This window comes from Globicephala melas, chromosome 2, assembly GCF_963455315.2.
Source record: "Globicephala melas chromosome 2, mGloMel1.2, whole genome shotgun sequence".
NCBI lineage: Eukaryota > Metazoa > Chordata > Mammalia > Artiodactyla > Delphinidae > Globicephala > Globicephala melas.
The window spans coordinates 101,658,777-101,682,071 of record NC_083315.2 but is presented as its reverse complement, the minus strand read 5'-3'; the positions used below and the strand labels follow the sequence as shown (position 1 = coordinate 101,682,071).

General features: G+C 40.1%; 1 long non-coding RNA gene across 1 annotated transcript in view; it reads left to right on the top strand.

Moving 5' to 3' along the window:
• LOC138842555 (uncharacterized) overlaps positions 1 to 22,699 on the top strand; it is a 165,433-nt gene extending 142,734 nt beyond the window's left edge. The window contains exons 5-7 of the long non-coding RNA XR_011377247.1: positions 6,839 to 6,908; positions 14,228 to 14,423; positions 20,584 to 22,699. This is a non-coding gene — a long non-coding RNA (uncharacterized lncRNA). The remainder of the gene's footprint in view (positions 1 to 6,838; positions 6,909 to 14,227; positions 14,424 to 20,583) is intronic.
• The last annotated feature ends 596 nt before the right edge of the window (positions 22,700 to 23,295 follow it).

Sequence of the window (23,295 nt, the reverse complement as noted above, 5' to 3'; positions counted from 1 at the left end):
TGCTGGTTATAAGAGTCCTGACGAATAAGGAGAATCATCGCCCCACTGCTGGGCTGCTTGTACCAGTATAGACTATAACTGAACTCATTTGTGTCATATATGCAATCCAGGGTCACAACCTCCTTCTCCTGCACTAATATTACTGGTTGGTCTTGAGTTACCTTCTGGGCAATACTGGATCCTAAAGAAAAGAAAAGCAGAATCAGAAGTTTAAGAATAAGTACTGTGGAACAAAGAAATTCTATTTTACACTCTACTGCCCCTTCTTCCCAGGGTGCCCATAAACCACCTGTTCCCCCAGTTCTTAGGTCCTAGAGGGGTACAATCCCACTGGGGCCATCCTTACCTAGCCACAATGAAGCCATGACCACCTTCAGAAGGCTGGAGAGAAGCATGTTTGAGGTCTTCCTCTAGATGGAAAGTGTCTTCTTCAATTTCAAGGCTCTGCAAGATGAGGTGAGCCTGACAGGGTGAGGGAAGAATTGTTGAGTTATGTGTTGCTGCTGCCCCGCAACAGGAAACAGGGGTTTCCTGGAGGAGCAAGTTGATGTGGGTCATGTCAGCTTCTCTATGGACTAGGTGAGAGTCTCACTCAACCCAGACTTCCTTTTGCATTAACCAGCTCTTCAACTGATAGCAATTACATCTGAAAATAAACACGAGGTAAATTTGTTATTGAAAGGGAGATTGATGATTCGACCAACTGCTGTGTTTAGTCGTTGCGTCTGTGATGGAACTTATTTTAAAATACTACATATAATGGATTATGGAAACAACCTAAGATGTAATGATCATGTATCCTTACACCTATGTATGCTTTTCTTTCACCTAAGGTAGAAATAAATCACTTTATGATAAGAAGGCAAATCTCTTTAGACTAGTTACTGCAGCTTTTTCAACCTATATATTGATATAGCAATCAATATAATTATTCACCACAACATCTGTCCAGTTACCTATCTTGGGACCTAATAGCAGGAGAAAAGATAATCTCCCTTTGCAGAAGACTAGAATGAAGCTTGCAGACATGGAGTCCTGTCACAGAGGTCCCCTTCTCTTCTCTATTAGTTTTGACATCCCAGCTCTGTTCAGAAAGGCCAAAATAGATGCCAGAGTTTGGTCATTAGGTTATCAAACCTTTGAATTTATATTTTTCCCATTAACTCAATTGGGACCCTAAAAGAGCCACAAGAAGCCCCTATATTCTGTGCGCCCAGCTCTAAGGGAATATATTGCAGGTGACATACACCTCCATAAGACAGCTTATGGATCATACACCTCCATAAGACAGCTGATCGTAAGTTCACCACTGATTGTAATAAACCTTTCTTTGTGTATGAATGTAAAAGGAAAGCCATGCCTAAGGATATTACTAAACAACATGGCAAACAACAAAGACCCATTGCCTATCATGGCCTACCCCTTAAAGTTCAACAAAACTTATACTCCTTGTCTCAAAGTAATTACAGCCTTGGCTAAATTGGTTGAAGCATCTTCAGATCTTGCTCCGGAATCTCCATTTAAATCTGATGGTACTACATACAGTACAAATTGTTCTCCAATCTAAAACACTCAAACTTTGTCTACCAGTTAGTTGACTAATCATAAAATAGTAATTTCTCCGCGTATTATTCAACTTTGTTACACTTCTCAATTAAAGGATCCCATGATTGTACTTCTGTTGTTCAAAATGCCTTCATGTCCGGAACAGATCTTTTGGACACTCTCATACAAAATTCTGAATTGACGTGTTTTTAAAATAATCTTACTTTAAATATTGAAAAGAAAAAATACCAAGCTGGTTATGCAGTAGCTACTCTAAACTCCCTTTAAAACCAATCATTAGCAGGAGTAAAATTAACTCAAGTAGCTGAACTTGTGGATCTCTCTTGGATATATTAAATTACAAAAAGTATACATACAGTGTTAGTTATAGATTTTTTTTTTTTTTTTGCTGTACGCGGGCCTCTCACTGTTGTGGCCTCTCCCGTTGAGGGGCACAGGCTCCAGACGCGCAGGCTCAGCGGCCATGGCTCACGGGCCCAGCCGCTCCGCGGCATGTGGGATCTTCCCGGACCGGGGCACGAACCCGTGTCCCCTGCATCGGCAGGCGGACTTCAACCACTGCGCCACCAAGGAAGCCCTAGTTATAGGTTTTTAACACAGTTCACAGCTTCCAAATACTAGGAATACAATGAGGTTTTTTAATCATCTTAACCTTTTCTTAACCTTCTTGTGTATCTCATGTATGCCTATTAAAAATACATGAATTATTTGATGTCTTCCTGTTACTCAAAGAAATTTTTTTCATAAAAACCAACTCTCACAGTGTAAAAGACTCTGTAGAAGCTAGGAAAAAATGCTTGAGCAGATTATTATGCTAAGCATCCCTTTGTGACTTAATCCTTATGCAAGCACCTCTTCTAGAACATAAAGAGAAATCCATGGAGAGGTTCAATAATTCCATCTTAGATGCACAAAATTTGGCCCCAGTTTTGTAAAGAATCATTAGGAATGATTGATTTGTTTGATTCATGAGGACAAGATATATCAAAGCCAGGACAGCTGTCTGGTGGAGCCTAATGATCTCCGATGAACTCTTGCTAAAGTCCTCCAGAGAAAAGACATCACAGTAGGGACGTATTGGCTGCAACATTAAACAAACACTGGTGGGGAAACTTCTAGAATGGCAAAGAATGGGGTCAGTTCATGCCTTTCTTGGAGCAAACAAACTCCCATAAAAATCTGTAAAGGTGGGATATGAACTGGAATACTGTCCCAAGGAAACATTTGGGGTATTTCGAAAAGGAGTTAAACAATTGCTTTTTCCCCATGGGTTATGGGTTATACTAGTAGTAGTATTTTTATTTCTACATGGGTTGAAGCAGTCTTTTGTCAGAGAATCCACAGCACTCACGATAGTTGAAAGTCAACTTGATATTGTGTTTACTACCTGTGCCATTTCAATGTATAACTATATAGGGGAGCTATAGAAAGTTTTGGCCCTCACTCAGAAATTTTACTATTCTTATCATCCCTCTATCTTCTGAAGAAGTGGAAAGAACAAATGGAATATTAGAACTGAGATGAATTACTGTATCAGACACCTTTGAACTACTATGGCCTAATGCATTATTAATTAGCCTTGGCCCCCATGGCCCTGCTTTCTTCCCCTGACAAAGTCATATGTTGTCTCACTATGAACTGGTCACTGATAGGCCCAGGTAACTCACAAGGTCCCAAACGACACATATGCCAATCTTTCACAAACTGAACTAAAATAGATAAACCCAATATAATCAGTCCTTTCATCACAGGCAGAGGTTGATTTTTTAGCCTTTCATTTAATCAGCTGTTACATGACATTAATCTAGGTGACTGGATGCTCTGCAAGATACCTAGAGAAAGACTGCCATTGAGCTTACAGAAATGACCTTATTAGGTACTATTTGTTACCAATTCTGCAGATAAAGTACAAGAAGTACATCCTGTGTTACATGTGCACCAACTAGTATAACATCATGCTTCCTTAACTGACAAGAATTGAAAAGTTACTCACATTAGAGATATTAAACTAAGGTTCTCCAGGGAATGGTCAGAAGTAGACATTCTATAGAAGATGAGGCTGACCCACGATCCTTAAAACAAACATAATTGCCTAAAGTATACATCTCCATCCAAGACCATTAGAAGAGAATTCTCCTAGATGTTTGGAGATTGTCACACTCTCCTTTGCACTCTTTTGTTTTTCATCTTTTAGAGACATCTTCCCACTTTAATGGTAGAATGTTATATATTTCTGATTTTCCTGACGTTGTCCTCTTACCAATAATATAACTTGCTAAGGTATGGCTTTATTTGAAAAAATACCCATCCTAATGCAAATGTTCAGCCCTACAAAGATATTGCTATTGCAACAAAGTTAAAGAATTATTGGATATTTCATTCAATGCCGTCCAAGAAAAGCCAAATAACAGCTATACCCCAATCCGTACTGCTAGAGTAAATCTTCATCAAGAAAATCAGCATTAAAGTGTGATAAAAATATCTATTGATAAAAATTTAGGATGGAGTTTGTGCAACTAAACTTGTATACAGAACATGACTCAACATGATTATAGGATATGGTCTAACCTTCAGCACTACCTCTCCATTATCAATTGCCATGGTGTTTTTCATAGAATTATAAATCAAATATCCACAGGAATTAAGACACCTGAAACGATGAGCTCTTCCCATAAAAACAGAAGTTCAAAACATCAGGGGTAGAAAACACTGAGTGTGTTGGCAGAGATGGAGATCACACCTGTGTCCAGTGGCATGCGCTTCCTCTCCCCGAGATTCAGACATCTCAAAAGGTTGTAGGGCTTCCCTGGTGGCGCAGTGGTTGGGAATCTGCCTGTCAATGCCGGGGACGCGGATTCGAGCCCTAGTCCGGGAGGATCCCACATGCTGCGGAGCAACTGGGCCCGAGCGCCACAGCTACTGAGACTGCGCTCTCGAGCCCACGAGTCACAACTACTGAAGCCCGCAAGCAGCAATGAAGACCCAACACAGCCAAAAATGAATAAATAAATAAATATTTTTTTTAAAAAAGGTTATATATTGTATGGTTCTATTCATATGCCATTCTTTTTATTTATTTATTTTTAAGCTGTGTTGGGTCTTCATTGCTGCGCGTGGGCTTTCTCTAGTTGCAGCGCACGGACTTCTCATTGCAATGGGTTCACTTGCTGTGGAGCATGGGCTCTAGGCGCACGGACTTCACTAGTTGCAGCACGCGGTCTCAGTAGTTGTGGCTCGCGGGTCTAGTGCACAGGCTTAGTAGTTGTGGTGCACGGGCTTAATTGCTCCACAGCATGTGGGATCTTCCCAGACCAGGGCTCGAGCCGTGTCCCCTGCATTGGCAGGCGGATTCTTAACCACTGTGCCACCAGGGAGGCCCCCATATGACATTCTTAATAAGATAAAAATATGAAAGAACAGACCAGTACTTGCAAAGAGTTAGGAATAGGGGAGTTTGTAATTACAACAGGATAGCACAGGGGAGTTTTGGGGAGCAATGAAACTGTTCTGTATAATAATCATGTGATGGCTACATGATCTATACAATGTATTAAAATTCAAATAAACAGAAATGTACACCAAAAATAGTCAACTTTTCTATATAATTACTTAGGAACAAAAATTTAAAACACTAAGTTCAAAATGGCAAAATAGGGCTTTTGTAAGTAACTGAAGACGTTACTGCAAACTTCACCGCCTTCTCTTGATCCTGGGAAGCCAGTCTGGGTGCTGACAGCCTCCCTTTTTCTTCCTTTCCCTATGGCGGTGTTGACTGCTTTCATTTGTCTTGTTTCTCCCGAGCCTGCAGAATGGGGCCGCCTTCTGCACACACTCACTATCTTCAGAGACAGTAAGAAACAAATACACTAACCATAGTGGAGGTTTAAAGCTCGAATGTGTCTGAATCTGAGCTGTGACTGACTCTGCACACTGCATAGAGCTTTTTTTTCCACTTCTGTTGAATAAATTCTCACCTAACTACTGCAAAGCAGGAAAGCCCATAGTAATTGCATCCTCTCTCTCTTCTGACTTGATTTAAGAAGAATAAATCAATAAAATATAAGCCACGCTTCCCATTCACTCCATTATCAGTCTTGGAGGAAATGGACCAACTAAGAGTCACCTTGCTTCTCCTGGACAGGAGCTAGTGATTACAATGAGGGAAATAATCAAAGCCGATTGAGGTGTTGGGCTGCAATACTAGTCTTTCTTGTTTAGATGTATTAAATCTGATTTAGTATGATGACTTTCCCTATAAGAAAAAAAAGAGTTTGCAATTTACTAACCATAACTCAGACAAGAGGCATCATTCTCACCATACCAGTCATTAATTATATACATCCTTAGGAAGAATATGAGGGATATTGAGAATAGCCTACCCTTGACCAGGTGTTGCAGAACTAGGGAATTAATTATTTATGCAACTTCTTTCATTCCATTGATTTAGGTACAACACTAAGGAAATAACATTTTAAAAGAGAAGGTTATGCTTAGTAATGTTTAATCCAGTCAAAGCATGAAGATGAGGCAGGAGATTTGTAGCAAGCTGTCTCTAGATTAGCCATTAGTCCAAATGCCTTTAGTCAAGCCAGTAATAATAGTAAGGGGCTGATAAATACATATAAAAAAATGTCCCATATACCCCAGAAAGAAAGATTTCAATCATAATGGTAACAAAACATTACAAGTCTAGGAATAAATTTAATTATTTTAAGCAGTGCTTTACCGAGAATTAAAGACATTTATAAATAGCAATAAATAGTATGTTCTTAATCAAATTATCAAATATACACGTTAAGGAGTTTTGTTCTCCACAAATCAATTTATAATTTAATTCAATTACAAAGTTTAAATGAAAATATGAATAAATAGCAGAATTCACCTTTTCTTATTTCTTTTATAAATATCTACTGATAATCAACTGTGAAAAAGTTTGTGCTAGGTACTACAGATAAAGCAGCAAATAAGACACACAGCTCTGTCTTCTAAATTCTATGCAAGAGTAAATGTAAACAGATACTTACAGAATTTCGTAAAGAATAGATTTTTGAATTTTATATAAAGCTCACATTCTCAAATCACCTCCTATCCTAATTTAACTCAAAGACACACAAAAAAATGCCATCAGTGGACACTAAAGGAAGACCTATGTCACATTTTCTCAATAAGAAAGTGGTACATAAAAAGCACATAAAACAGGCTGACAACTTTTACCACAAATTTACAGGAAGAAAATTACTATAAAGCTGTACTTTATTACTATCTCTTGCAGGACAATTAAAAAAGCAGATGTTTGAGGAGAAGACTTGATGAATGAGGAATGCTCAATTCAAGATGTAATGGTAAGTGAAAAAATCATGAGCCTGTTTATAATAAGAATTTATAAAAAAGGGTAAACTGAATATTAGCAATATTATGTGATTACAGAATTGTCAATATCATATTATTGAATATCACACATTTCGTATAACCGGCATGTAAGGTTGTGTAATCAGAAAAATAATAAATGCTGTTTTCAAAACACAGTATTTAAAAATCTATTCCCAATAAGGATTGTGATATTGATACCAGGGAGTAATTTAGAGAAGAAGAGTCTGAATAGCAATGTAACATCAATCTTACAATTTTGAAATAAAATATTACTAACTCCCTTCAAGAATTCAGTAAGCAACAGTTATCCACAAAAATGTATAACACTTTCTGGGTCATCTTGAACCTAATCTTCTTACTCTATGCATTTCATGTCTAATACATTAGTTTCCACTTGCAGACAAACAATATGACAAATGCTATACACGAAAGTCTGTGCCAAAGGAAGGAGGCTGCCCCAGTCGCAGCTCTGAGTACAGGTAGCAGGTGCCTGGGAAGCACTGTGTACTTGCTGCACAGAAGTAGACAGCTGAGTCTCCAGGCTGGGTGTCTGAGATGTGCAGGGAGAGACGTTTGGCCTTGTCATTCAATAAAACACTCCATCTTTGGTGTTCTTTTTTGTTCTTATTTGAACGAATGTCTATAAGGAGCTGGGGACCTTTTCCAGGTTCTTTCTTATACCAAAGGAAGTAGTCTAAAGCAGAGTCTGTATAAGTACAGGTGATAACAGAGCTGTTTCCCTCCTGGACAGTCAGGGTAGAAGGGCTCTGCTCCATCTTCTCTCCAAGACTGACACCTATGCAGAAAGAAGAAGTCAGAGAAAGGAGAAGGGTTGCCAGATTACTAAACTCCAGAATTTACTTTTCCTTCTCTATAATAACTAGAAGAAACCTGAATAAAGCCAGTCTTGGCTTCTAAAGAATATCCACTAATACACTGTTTCCCTTAAACACTCAACTCACAGTCCAGCTGCAACCACAAGAACATGATTAAAGCCCCAGTGGGGGGCTTCCCTGGTGGCGCAGTGGTTGAGAGTCCGCCTGCTGATGCAGGGGACACGGGTTCATGCCCGGTCCGGGAGGATCCCACACGCCCATGGAGCGGCTGGGCCCGTGAGCCGTGGCCGCTGAGCCTGCATGTCTGGAGCCTGTGCTCCGCAATGGGAGAGCCCACAACAGTGAGAGGCCCGCATACCGCCAAAAAAAAAAAAAAAAAAAAGAGCAGTGGTAGCAGGCAAGGTTGCAGATCCCTGTCCAGACCCATATCCCAATTCCTCTTAATCCCAAAATAACTCACCCAAGATCAGGAGCACAGTCACTCTTGTCAAATGCCTCATATTCTAGTGTAAAGCAGGACCCAGGGTCAGGCTCTGTTGCTGAGTCTGAGCCTGGACCGGGGATATGAACCAAGGACGAGGCACAGCAGCACCTGCCAGAGCCCACACTAGCAGCTCTCACCTAGGGCTGTCCCCAGAAGCAAGCCAATAGCAGGGTGACAGCTCCTCAGAATGGGCTTCCCTTCAAGGTTCAACTGAGCACTCAGGAATAATAGAGGGTAAAAACTTCCAGCACAACAGCATAGCAGTCTGCTTTCCTTTTAGATGTTTGCCTAGGTCTAACCCTTTAGAGATTTAGTCTGAATGAAACAAATATATCAGAGGGTAGATTCCACTGGGCTCCTTATTCCCCATCAATTTTCCACAGTCCCAGAAGGTGGTCATCTACTGTAGCCAGTCTCATACTCATGGAGCTCTGAGAATAACCCATCTGACCTAGAAGTTCATGCCCAGAAATCCCCCATTGATTCCTATGTAAGATGAAATGGAATCTTAATCTTATTCCATAAAAGAGCAAATGAGACCATCTGAACTGGACCTTTCATCTCTTGACACCCTGGTGTCCTTTTATAATCACACTAAGTCCACATCTTACATCTGCTACTCAAATCTCACTTAACAGTTTTTAAACAGGGAAGCAGACCCCTCACTAGTCCCTGCTGACCAGCTAGGACAGGACATTTGATGTGGAAGAGAGAAAGTGAGGAGAAGAAGAAAAGGCACAAGTTCAGAGTCAGACAGACCTAAATCCAAATCCCAGCTCTGCCACCTTGCGACCTTGGGCAACTCACTCCTCTGAGCCTCAGTGTCTTCATCTGTAAAATAGGGAGAATAACACCTACTTCAGAGTCAGCCTATGGTATACGGTCAACAGTAAATTGTAATTCCTTCCCATTCTTTTCCTTCTTATCTACATGCGAAGAACTGTGGCCAGTAGAAAGCAGTTGTGTAGGATTATATATTTGATTGTTTAAGTGTACATATAGATCATTCACCCTTCCTTCAAGAAATACCCAATATAAACTCAGTAACAATAACATAAAAAATAAAAACAAAACATCCATTCAGGAAAGGAGCTAAATCCAAAAGATACCATAATGTTAGCTGAATCAGCCAATTGCAAAAATCCAAACATATTAGATACTCACATTAATGTGGAAAAGATAGTGGTGTGTTGAGTTCTTTGCTCATATAATATGGGAAAGGAAAATCACTAGAAAATATTTGGGGAGTGCCTCTTCGAGGTCTAGAATTGCCCAATGTATTCTGAGTGAGCAATTTTTCCATTTTCCCATGGAAGAAGATCGATGAGTGCTAATGACTTCTAGTAACATTTTGATAGAGTGGATACAACAAAGTATGGAATAAATAACCAGCTTACCTTCAGTACTAGGTGGAGGAGAAAGAAGGATATATGAGGGAGCTAAATATGCGAGGACAACTTCTACAGAAATAGAACATAAAAGGGTTACAGTTTAGAATCAGCTCGTTGCAACAGCGACCCCATGTGGTAAATAGACTTGGACAGAAGAAATGTTTCACAGAAGTCAATAGTTCCGTGCAATTTATGGACTATCCATCATATTTTCTTTGTTAAATGCAGTAGCCAGTAGTTTGGCTTGTTCAGGTGGACCATGGGGTCTATTTTAGGCAATGGAAAAAAACCCTGAATGGGGATCTAGACAAACTAGTTGTAAACAATTCTCTGGACTTGATATTTGTGCAATTTTGTACAACTCACTTATCGTCTGACAAGCACAGTTTCTTCATCTCTATAAGAGATATTATGGAGATTAATTAAATGAACATAATAAAGTTCTTTCTAAACTATAGATTTCTATATAAATACCAACTATGTTTAACATAGGAAATATCACAAGACCAAAAAATAATCTTTTCAGGACAACAAATGCAACTTGATGTTTCTGGTTTGCCATCTGTTAACTCACTTAGGAGTTTATTACTGGATATCAAGCAACGAGAGGAGGAAACACTAGAAGCTTTCCTATATTGCAGCCTTTGGAATGAAAGTAATCATTAATGGTTGTGTTGTGTTATGCATTGAATTTTGTCCCACCTCCCCTGCCCCCTCCCAAAAAGAAAAAGATATGTTGGAATCCTAATCCATAGGACCTCAGAATGTGACCTTATTTAAAGATAGGTCTTTACAGAAGTAATCAAGTTAAAATGAGGTTATTTTGGAGGACTCTAATCCAGTATGACTGGTGTCCTTATAAAAAAGGGAAATTTGGACACAGAGACAGACGCAAATAAAGGGAAAACAATGTGAAGAGGCACAGAGAAAAGATGGTCATCTACAAGCCAAGGAGAGAGTCCTGAAACAGATCATTCCCTCACAGCGCTAGGAAGGAACCAGCCCTGCTGACACCTTGATCTTGGACAAGGTGAGAGACAGTAGCCTTTACAACTGTGAGACAATAAATTTGGGGAAGGGGAGAAGATGAAGAGCTAAACCTTGCACCACTTAATTTTAAGCGTTTCTGGATTCTTGCAGAGAACCCAGTGAAACTCATTATACAATCAGAAAAAGATCAGAGGAGGGAGGACTGACTGGAGCACAAGGTGGCTCCAAGGAGAGTGGTTCCTCTTGGAGAGAGATGTCCCCCTAGCATCCAGGCAAGGGCAAGTTCTCACATAGCTGCAGCAGGTGACTGTCTACATCTACAGTTCTCAGGAAAACCAGGATAATTTTCTGTCCCCAAAAATGTTTCTCCACCCCTACCTTCTCTAAAATACTTAAAATTATATTTCAGGGACAAAAACTGTGATTCCACAAGTAACAAAAAAAAAAAAATGTCAGGCTTCCCTGGTGGCGCAGTGGTTGAGAGTCCGCCTGCCGATGCAGGGGACACGGGTTCGTGCCCTGGTCCGGGAAGATCCCACATGCCGCGGAGTGGCTGGGCCCGTGAGCCATGGCCGCTGAGCCTGCGCGTCCGGAGCCTGTGCTCCGCAATGGGAGAGGCCACAGCAGTGAGGGGCCCATGTACCAAAAAAAAAAAAAAAAAAAAAATGTTGCTTGAATGAAATTTAACCACAATGTAATTCGATAGGATAATATTAGCTCCTTTCCTAAAAGCAGGTTTCCCGGTATAGAAGATGGTATTAGAATATAGGTCCAAATGATGTGATGAAGGCCAAAGTAAAGTAACTTAAACAACATAGAAGTGTATTTCCTTCTCATGCTACAGCCCAAATATTAGCAGTTCAGGGCAAATATAGGAGTTCCATAGTGTTGGTGATGGTCCTAGTCCATTTGGGCTGTTATAACAAAAATACCATAGACTGGTGGCTTAAACAACAAACATTTACTTCTTAAAATTCTGAGGGTTAGGAAGTCCGAGATCAAGGGGCCAGCAGATTGGGTGTCTGGTGAAGACCCACTTCCTTGTTCATAGACCACCGTCTTCCTGATGCTTTGTCATATAGAGGAAGGGGTGAGGAAGCTCTCTGGGGTCCCTTTTATAACGAAACTAATCCCATTCATAAGACCTTCACTCTCATGACCTAAACATTTCCCATAGGCCCCACCTCCTAATACTATCACCCTGGGGATTAGGTTTCAACATATGGATTCCGGCAAGACACAAGCATTCAGTCTATAGCAGTGACCTAAGTACCATATTGCTATGCCTCCCTCAACACCCACCTTTATTTGGGGTCTAAGACATATTTTTATATGGACAACAATCCTTCCAGTTATCTCAAATTTATGAATTAGGAGACGAGGCATACAGAGTGTAAATGGCTGATCCAATGTCCCATAGTTACTAAGAAGAATCGGAAAATATAATTTATACTTCCTAATTCTCAATTTAGTCCTCTTTCCACAGAGTTCTTAAAGTGAGATAAAAGAGAGGATAAAAAAGTGAATATTATGAAGGAAAACTCTATTGAATTTCTAGTTTTGCCTAAAAGTTACCTGACTTTCCTCCTCAAGGTAAAACAGGCCAATTACCAGGACCAAATGACAAAACAGAACTTCTAAGGAAACTTAGTTGCTCCCTCCCAGCCACCTCAAAACATGGGGAAAACATAGACCTGAGCATGCAGTGTCCCTGCCCTGATCTGAATTTTAAAAGGCTCTACCCTGGCCGTCCTCCAGCTGCTCCCATACCACTCCCTATGAGAAGTCCACAGTGCCAAGGAGATACCTCTTCTAGACCATACTCTGGGTACCCAGGATCTCAGGATTCCCCGCACACATGTCCCCAGATCCACTTTTAAGGTCTGCATGTGCTTCCTCCAAGTACCATCTTCCCAGATGCAGGTATTCCACCAGTGTATACACAACCCTAGGCCCAAGGGGTAGTCAAGGAATGGCTGTTTGCAGGGATTGTAGTCATGTGGGCTAAGGTGTCTCTATCAAAAATAGAATTCAAAAATAGATCAGGGTATATATGGGAATTTAGTATACTATAAATGTAGTATTCAAAATCTATGGAGCAAGAGTGAAGTTTTCAATAAGTAGTGGAAAAAATCTCTATCCATTTGGAAAAAATAAACAAATGTAAGTCCCTACATAAAAATTAATTTCTTTTGAGATATATCCTTTGAATCATATGGTTCAAAATGGAGCTGCTAACTTCTTTCAGAATCAGCCCGAGGCACCACTAATTAATTGGTCAAATGTAGAGCAAAGATGGGCGAATCCTAGCAGCCCATACACCCCCACCAAGGGTTGTCCAGGAAAGAGCAACTGACTCGCATTGAATCAATGAGAGCCCTTCCCAGGATTTTCTAAATTGAGAGAAAGAGAGAGAGAGAGAGAGAGGCATCGAGTCCAGTCCCTCTCAAGGATGTACATAAAAGGATGTAGCATAGGAGCTGTAATCAGCCTAGTTGTTTAAACAACATGTTTAAATCCTACCTGATTTGAATTCTCCTCCCATTATGCACTCACTTGCTGTCTCTCTCTCCTTCCTTCACAGCTAATTTATCTCTACTTCCTTATCTCACGTAGCATTTTGTGCAGTTCTCTGTCTTAGCACTTACCAAACTGTTTTGAGTTCCTAGTTTACTGTTCATTCCTACAACCAACTTTTTTTGACAGGGACCATTTTGGGAGTTAGGGCTATACCATCGCTGAAAGCAGTCTCACTCCTTGAGGAGCCTATAGGCTGATGGAGAAGTGGAGTGGTTAGACTACACACCTGAGAGGCAGACTGCCTGGGTTTCAGTTTACTGTTTAATAATTTTGTGGCTTGAGTGAGATACTGAAATTCTCTGAGTCTTAGTTCCTTCATCTGTAAAGTGAAGCTCATGATAAGAGTTGTGAGAATTAAATGGGTTCACAAATGTTTGGGATCCCACCTGACACCTAGAGATCAAGGATAGTTTCTTTCACCTCCTTATCATCAGTGCTTAGCACAGTACCTGGCACACAAGGATTCATTTCAATAAATATTTGTCAAATGAACTAATTCTGTGGCTTTACATTGTAATTAAGTTATAATGAGTGACAAACCCAGGAACCACAACACCCGCTGGTGGAAGGACATTAAGGCTTCAGGAAAATGGTTTTTCTGTGCTCAGGGGTTTGTATTCAGTTTGCCCTGCAGCCCCTTCCACTGTGTCTCTCATAGCACAGAAGTACAAGTCAGTCACTCCCTAGAACAGATGGTTTCTTCAGGTGGGAAGAGGTTTGGCTCTTATTAAATTCAGCCTCGGGCTTCCCTGGTGGCGCAGTACTTGAGAGTCCGCCTGCCGATGCAGGGGACACAGGTTCGTGCCCCAGTCCGGGAAGATCCCACATGCCGCGGAGCGGCTGGGCCCGTGAGCCATGGCCCCTGAGCCTGCGCATCCGGAGCCTGTGCTCCGCAACGGGAGAGGCCACAACAGTGAGAGGCCCACATACCGCAAAAAAAAAAAAAAAAAAAATTCAGCCTCAAAACCATAGTTGCCTTTAACAAGCCTGTCCCCTGTGATGTATTTCAGAAGGAACTAGAGACCTTGATTGCGATGTTGGACATACCAAAAAAGATGTGTTCCCTGACACTGAATAGGTGCACTTCACAGTCACCGGATCCCCTGCCGTGACAGTGACCTGATCTTCTGGCTGAGTCATCGACTGAGCTCTCAGTCCACCTATAAATTAATCCATAACGCATCAGAGAAACTGCTGAAAAAGAATGTAAGTGGGTAATACAAGTGGAAAATGGGAAGGGAATATCACTCACTGGGTGTAAAGAGAATCGCAAGTGTTGAGATACATGCAGAGGCCACGGCTCAAGCTGGGCTGGATGGGGGCTCCTTTCCAGTCCACATTTGCTGGAGATATGGCCCCACTCCAAAGACTATGTTCTCAAAGAGCACAGCATTTTACAAATGGCCCTGGTGCTTCCTGGCACCTGTACCATCTCTCTGTAGAGCAAGCTCTTGGTCAGGCTCCTCAAAGTTCTATGGAAAGCAAGACTGCTGCACTTCTTACCCCCAGGGCAAACCTCACACTGCAGCACCCCCTAAAGCCCACACAGAACCAGGTGACTTTACTGTAGAGTAGTCAGGGCTTCCAGGTCTTATCACAGGGCCCAGTCCTCTGGATGTCTACATTTTCCATTGGTGCTCAAGGAGAAGAAACAGGTTTGTGAACCAAAGTGGAAAAAAATGCATGCTGGGTGGATCAAGTTTTAAATGATTTATGCTCTCTCAAGATAATATAGAGACAGAAAGAAAGGAAATAGAATATTTTAATAGGATGGGAAAATAAATAGAAAAAAAGAAGGGAAAGCAGAGCATTGGATGAAGAAAGAAAGAGAATAATGACAGAAAAGAAAAAGGCAAAATAGCAGAAAAGAGTAAGGCAAGAGAAGACAAATGATAAGAATGAGCTTATTTGTCTCTTCAGAAATAATTTAGAGCTGACTTCTGAATAAACCTCTTTGACCACAAGATAAGTCAGGTTTTTCTCTTGGTTGGGTCTGTTGGGATTCCTCCCCATGATGATATCTAGTTAAATAGTCATACAAAAAGAACTTGAACCTTCTCTTTAAACATTTTTAGAGAGAGAAAAAAAGGGGGAAGTGGTATTATAAACACCTCCTGGTATATTTGCCCTATTAAACAGTATATTTTAAAATAAAAAAAAAATTAAATTTTAAAAACCTCTGTGAAAGTTTGCAAAGATAGAGATTTTCCACATAGAGAGGCTACTTAAAACAGACTTCAGATGAAGTGCACATTGAGTAAAAATTCATGGTTAGGGACTTCCCTGGTGGCACAGTGTTTGAGAGTCCACCTGCCAATGCAGGGGACACAGGTTCGATCCCTGGTCTGGGAAGATCCCACATGCCATGCAGCAGCTAAGCCCGTGCGCCACAACTCCTGAGCCTGTGCTCTAGAGCCCGTGAGCCACAACTACTGAGCCCACGTGCCACAACTACTGAAGCCTGTGCGCCTAGAGCCCATGCTCCGCAACAAGAGAAACCACCGCAATGAGAAGCCCGCGCAACGCAACGAAGAGTGGCCCCCACTCTCTGCAACTAGAGAAAGCCTGCGCGCAGCAACGAAGACCCAACGCAGCCAAAAGTAAATAAATAAATAAATTTATTAAAAGAAAAAATTGATGTTTAACCAAGCTTGAGGTATTATGATGATGGCAATGGGTTCATTTTAAGGGGAAGACAGGCTAAAGTTTTATACTAAAAAATGCCACAACGGCAGCAGACATTATTCAATAGATGTGAATGTAAAGGAAACAGATAAGTATAAATACAAAGAAGTTGTTTCTCTGATTTTCCTTATTTTTCCTTTAAATGTCCAAATAAACCACACATTTTGGAAAGAGGATAGAAAATCTCTTTGCTTTGAGTCAAAAAAAATGTGGAAGGTAGCTATTTCTGAAAGCTTTGCTAAGGTTCTCATGCTAGTTAAAACCTTTACCCTATGATAATGTCTTTCTTTGGCATATGTAAGTTATCTTTAAATACTAATCTTCAAGTCCCAAAGAGACCTGTGATGAATGGGAACATAGAATATATTTCTTCTCTCTCTTCCTAGAGCTTAAGTGTTACCGGCAATCATCTCCAGAGGATGACTGGGAAAAGCTTAATGAAAGGAATATTTTTAAATACATGGGTAGGATTAGGGGAAGCCTACAAGAGAAGGTAAGGCACCCTGAGGCCAGCAACAGTCAGAAGACTTCACCACACCTAGACTTGAAGGGACAGAGGAGGAAGAAATTACCCTAGCCTGGGAGACCTGTAACTGAGGTAGATCAACAGGACCTGTGGATTTCAGCACAAAAAAGAAAAGATCTAAGAATATAAATATGCTGACCACTGTCTCCTGCCAATGCCTCCCACTAGGCCAAACCCAACCAGAAGCACAAAAGACAAGTACATAGAAGTCAGCCTCCTGGGCATAGAGCAGGATGGAGAGTAGACCTGGAGAGGAGGGCAAAGAACATCCAGCCCCCTGACACTGGGGTTTATGGCTGCCCTGTCAATCAGGCAAAATGTGGGCATATCCTAAATGTATGTATGGGCATATCTATACAGAATTTTGATTGATGTAGAAAGACAAAAAAGTCAAATTAAAACAAGAGTCCAATATAGACTTTAGTGCTGTAATTAAATTTTCCTGATAATTGCCCAATCTCTACTACTTCTATCTTCTACAGATGTAGAACACACAACATGCAGAACTATGCTTAGATAGTGCAAGTGACTTAGATTTTGTTTACGTTCAACCATTTAGTAATTAATTCCAAGAGCTACAAATGAATTAAACCTTTAAGAGACCACACACCCAAAGGATTCCTAGGGCATCAGTTGAGCTTTCAGAATTGAACAAAATAGGGCTTCCCTGGTGGCGCAGTGGTTGGGAGTCCGCCTGCCGATGCAGGGGACACGGGTTCGTGCCCCAGTCTGGGAAGATCCCACATGCTGCGGAGCGGCTGGGCCCGTGAGCCATGGCCGCTGGGCCTGCGTGTCCAGAGCCTGTGCTCCGCAGCGGGAGAGACCACAACAGTGAGAGGCCCACGTACAGAAAAAAAAAAAAAAAAAAAAGAATTGAACAAAATAGACTCAATAGCTATTCTGCTTATGTGCTTTGATTTATGAGATTAATGAGATGTTATTCATCAAATGCCTACTGTGAGCATAATGTTAAGCCCATTACATTTCTTGACTTTTTATTTCTCCTAATATTTTAGAGATGAGGACACTGGAGTTCAGGAATATTAGGTAATTTACTCAAGTCACCCCTAAAGAAATAGAACAAGGATTTTAACCCATACTTTTCTGACTTCAGAAGCATTCTTTCCACTAAATCACACTGAGAATTTCAATTTTGATCATTTACTTTTTTTTTTTTGGATCATTTACTTTTTTAAAAAACCTTATAATATTGGAAAGTAATTCCATTATCCTAATAAAATTATACAATCATAGACTTGAATGTGCCAAGTAGAACTTTAGAGGTCATCTTATTAATTGAGTGTATACCAAATGCTGACCTCATTTGTATGTGCCACATAACCAAAGCAGTCCCTAGATAATCGCTTCTAAGAGGTCCTCAGACATTAGAAGAACTGGCTGAGCTACTGACCCCAAGAAAACTTTACCATCAATGCAGATATTACCGGCAGCAGACAGAGCAGACCGATCCAGGGAGACCTTGGACAGCTTCATGCCAGCTGCATTGGACTCTTAAGTAACTCTCCAGCCCTGCTCTCCATGTTTAGTCTCAGGAGTCTTAGAACAGCTTTTTCAACCAGGAATTTTTTATTTTGTTCTGTTTTTAATGGGAAGTAAGCCTCCAAAAGAGAATATGGAAATCTCTATATAGATGCAAACTCCCAGGATTTGGGAATACAGGGAACTTTACTCTCCTGTAAATGTTTCACAAGTCACCATCGGACTGAAAGCTTCATGATGCCTTTAAGAGTGAGCTACCAAAAAAAAAAAAAAAAAAGAGTGAGCTACCACTGAGCTCTCTTCTTTGTAATTCCTCTCTCATCAACTGCATTTTCCCCTTCTTTTATTTCATTCTTCTTCTACTTCCCCTTTGGGTAATAATGTCTTTAGTATTCTACATATGAGCTGGAAAAAATCTGGTAGGAAGACTAGTCATTGACAGTTTAAACAGTAGAATCAAAACATCAATGTAAAAGGTAGGGTTTTCAATACATCACACACACACACACACACACACACACACACACACACACACACCCCTCAGTGAACTGAAAAGAACTTCCTCTATGAAGAAAAGGAATTTTCTGTCTCTTTTCTTGCTTGCCAAAACAATGAGGGGGCCACATGCTTATTCACTGTTTATGGAGCAACAACAATACACACGGCACCATGCAGAACTCATGAAGAAAATGCACACATGCTTCGTCTTTTCAAATATTTCATTTGGTTAAAAGGTAAGACTAATACACTGCTAAACAAGCAATAATCCAAAATAGAATACGCCTAAAGAAGTTGTACAAACATATACCAATTTATATGTGTATACAGTGGAGACATTTGGATGTTACTAAAAGTATAGTGGCTAAAGCCTCAAGATCTGGAGTCCAGACTCTTGGTTTCCCACATCAAATCTGACTGAACAACAGAATCACCAGGGAGACATTTATGGAAAATACAGACTTCAGGACCCCACTCCTGAAAACTCTGATTCAGTTCATGTCGAATGTAGGAAACAATCTATTTTTTTGAACAAAACTCCAGAGACTTAGGATTTTAAAAAGTTTGGGAATCACTAATCTATCCTAGGACCTTGGTTTCTAAAGTGGGAGGGACAGGTCTGGGTAAAAAGACAAAGTAGCAAGGATATGGGAAGAATATATTACAACTTCCAGTTGTATTTTATTTTAGCTTAAAAATTTGGAAGGAGATTGAGTTTTACTAATATTTCATATACCAATTGGCACCGACATCCTCACGGGGCCTATATATTAGATTATGATAAGTAAAATATCCTGAGGGAAGGATTGAGCTTCCAAACTCAGGGCTGTTGGCAGTAGCCACTCACTCATTCATTCGCTTTCAGCTTACTATATTATCCAGTGTTAACTAAAGTACCCTTTATAAAGTGGATACACGTCTTGAAAAGATTCCTGCAAAGAGAGTGAAGCTGGCAGATAATATTTAAAATGCAAACACAGAAAGCAAGAAGAAAATGGCAGAGTGGACATGACTCTTCCTCCTATCACAAGTTCATCATCAGCCATTTTATGAGGGAAAGCAAAAATAATTCAATCAAATTTCAAAAGAAATGGATCAAAAGTGTTTCAATTAACAAGAAAACTATTTAAGGGCTTCCCTGGTGGTGCAGTGGTTGAGAATCCGCCTGCCAGTGCAGGGGACACGGGTTCGATCCCTGGTCCGGGAAGATCCCACATGCTGCGGAGCCACTAAGGCCGTGCGCCTCAGCTACTGAGCCTGCGCTCTAGAGCCTGCGAGCCACAACTACTGAAGCCAGTGCGCCTAGAGCCCGTGCTCCACAACAAGGGAAACCACTGCAATGAGAAGCCCGCGAACTGCAATGAAGAGTAGCCCCCGCTCGCCACAACCAGAGAAAAGCCCACGCACAGCAACGAAGACCCAACGCAGCCAGAAACAATAAAATAAAATAATAAAATAAATTTATTTAAAAACAAGTAAACTATTCAAAACATGGATTTATAGACCATTAATGAAACACTCCTTAAAAACATATTTCTCTATGTACCTTTACTAATATATAGTGTGTCTGGACTCAAATGTTTTTTCTGATAGTGCCAAATGGAAAAGCTTGGAGAACGTTGAATTGGGGGTGGTGGGGTGAACAGTTATTGCTCATCTTTTTTCCACCCGCTGCAAAGGCTGTGATCTCTCCTTGTTTCTGTTCAGCACTTCATGGATTTCCTGCCTCTGTGTCCTCCAGAGCACAGTAGTAAATGGCTGCATCTGCCATCTGCACCTGGAGGATAAGCAGTGATGAAGAGAACCGCTCATATGTCATGTTGTACCGTCCCTGCTGAGAAGGCCTTGAGCCCTTAACAAGGAGTCTTGGTGCACATCCTGGGAAGTGAAGGTACCAGAAGAAGTTGTAAGCATTGGATATAGAGTGATTACAGGAGATTTCTGCCAGAGCACCCTCCGAAGAGACCACAGTGGAAGGCTGAAGTACTCGGTCCTTGCTCTCTGCAACTACAGGAAATAAAAAAAGAACGTTGTGACTTTTACACTGCTATTTGGTTTATTGATTGCCCCTTAGGTACAGTAGGTATTAATGAATTTGGCTGTTTCATTTTTTTAATGAGTCCAAGTTTTTGTTTTTCTTCTTTTTTTTTTTTTAAGGAGTCCAAGTTTTAAAACAATGGCAAACACTTTTCCAAGACCAGATGATGCAGGAGCCTACTCACCATTCCAGAGAGAGCTGAGGAGGAGCTCCAGCCACAGTGCTTCCAGAACGCTCTGCAAAGCCATGGCCAAAACGCAGCTGGTCTCAGGCCTCAGCCACAAGTGTGATGCTCACCAGGAAGCTGATGTAAGGCTGCCTGTTTTGCATTTTCTTCTGTGTCATGACATCATCAGCCAGAATCTGTGAAATGAAGAAGAGTGACTACAGTCCTGAGGCTACATAATAATGACTTTGTTTTGAGAAGGTAGTCTTAAAAAGGAATGTATCCTTTCAGAGGTCACCACAGCTGTGCATTTAAGAATGAATTAATCATTTAAGAGCTCTCTTCCTTCATTAGTGGTGTCAGAAGGAATATCACAATGGTTGGGAGACTGCTTCATCATTCAAACTAAAGTGATAGATTCACACAAAAGGTATGCTGAACTTATCACATGTGCTATAATGATATAACATGTTAAAAATAATGATCATGAAATCATAGTAATTGTGGTAGATGAGCAATAGGTTTTTTTAAGGCACAAAAATTACGATGTAAATTATGATATTCATCAAAATTTGACTCCTTTCATCCAAGGTGATCTCTGGAATAAGTATAGAAAGAAAATCTCCCTTGTATTTTTCTGTAACCAAAAGAAACTGGGTCAAGGAAGACCCAAAATTGCATTTGGAGATGATCTCTTTTGGATGGTACCTATCCTCATCTTATAGCCTGAGACTGTCCCCTGTGTTATTATTGAGGGCTTCATACTTCTGCCTGAGGCTTTTATACAGATTTTCTTGGGATTTTGTTTGAAAAAGAAGAGTAAACAAGGTTTATGGCAATTCATGGTGTATACAGTAGAGTTTTTATGTGCACCACCACCACCTAGTGGGCAACATGGGAACTGATGGGAAATCATATCCCCAAGCAGCCTCTGAGACAGTCTTCATAGCTTCTCACATCCTGAAGAGAGTTTTTGCCATTTGCTTTTGTTCAAATTCCTCTTCCTTATTCAGTTTCCATAGGGATATGAAGTCTATACAGAGGAAATAACCACCTTCCTGGAAAGCCTTCTGATTAACAAAAGATGTTCCTCATTCAGATGAGTGATTTATTTAAAACACACTTCCATAGAGTGAAATATTTCTTTTCCTCATCCTAAGATGGTTGCTTTATTCATTTCCTTTTCTGTCTTTTTAAAATAGTATCCCAGGTCAGGAGAAATTCGTTTCTTCCCTAATATTTTTTTTCTTTTTTTACTGGGAGATTCCTTAATAATAATAAGATGATCATTAAGGTCCAACAGTGACTTTTTATTTACATATAAATTTTTAAAAGTTTCCCCAGAAAAAGTTTCCCCAGAAAAAAAAGTTTCCAAATAAAATACAAAATTCCAATATGGCTGTAAAATTAGGATGGAGGAATCAAAGACAGTGGACACAGATTCATTTAGTAGAAAAACTAATATGGCTACTGGGATTAATTTGAGCTCTGAAATTTCTGACAATTGAAACACAAAAGGAAACACAAAGGAAATACAATTATACAAGTAAGCTAAGTGTTTAGGCAGCTTCATCCTGAAGCCAAGTGGTCTACAGCTATAGATAATTTAAAACTCTTTTTTGATTACTGGGTATGTACTTCTGGCTCACAGTTTCCAACTACTGCAAAATATTTTACCATGTGCTTCCCCCACATTTACCTATCCAACCCCCTAGTGAGGGACTCATAGGATGCCTCTAACTCCCATCAACACAGCAATAAACATATTTCTATATTTCCACTTATTAACTATGTAAGAACTTCTTTGGGATATGTCCAATTATAGTGTATATACATACTCAATTTCACTAATCACTCAAAGTAGTGATAATCACATACAACTTCTACCAAAAATGCTTGAGCAGTCCAGTCTCTCCAAATCCTCAACAGCATTTGGTGTTATCAAAATTATAAAACTGTCTAAATTTTACCAATATGCTGAGTGTGGAGTCTCATTTTAACTTGTATTACTCGTTTGGTGAAATTGAGCTATTTGTGTTTTCCTTTTCAATATTACCTGTTCAAATGATTTGCGCATTTTAAAATTAGGTCCCCAGTCTTTTTCTCAGTAAATTTCAGGAGTTCCTCATACATTGATTCCTTGAAGTGTTCAACATCACAAATACCTTCTTCTAGTATACCCCTAATGTGTTAACTTTGTCTATGGTGTCCTTTTTGAATGGAAATACTTCATTTTGATGGGGGTCAAAGATTTTTTTTTTTTTTACTTTATGATTTGAGTTTTGGAATTTTGACTTAGAAATCATTCCCTACTCCAAGGCCATAAACATAATTTCCTGCATTGTATTTTGTTATCTTTATAGGTTTTTCTTTTACATGTAGGTTTTAATTCATCTGAAATCTGCATGTATATATGGTGTAAGAGGAAATGCAACTTTATATTTCTCCGTAGAGCAGAACAGTCTTCCCAGCAGTATCTACAAAATAATCCACCTTTCCCCCACCGATCTGTGGTACAGTCTTTATTACATATAATGTTACCTAGGAACTTGGTCTCTTCTTGAGTTTTATATTTTGTTTCATTGATATAGTTGTTTCTGTAACACTACCATACTGTTTTTATCATCTTAGCTTTATAACGCAATATGCTTTATCAAGATCTTCC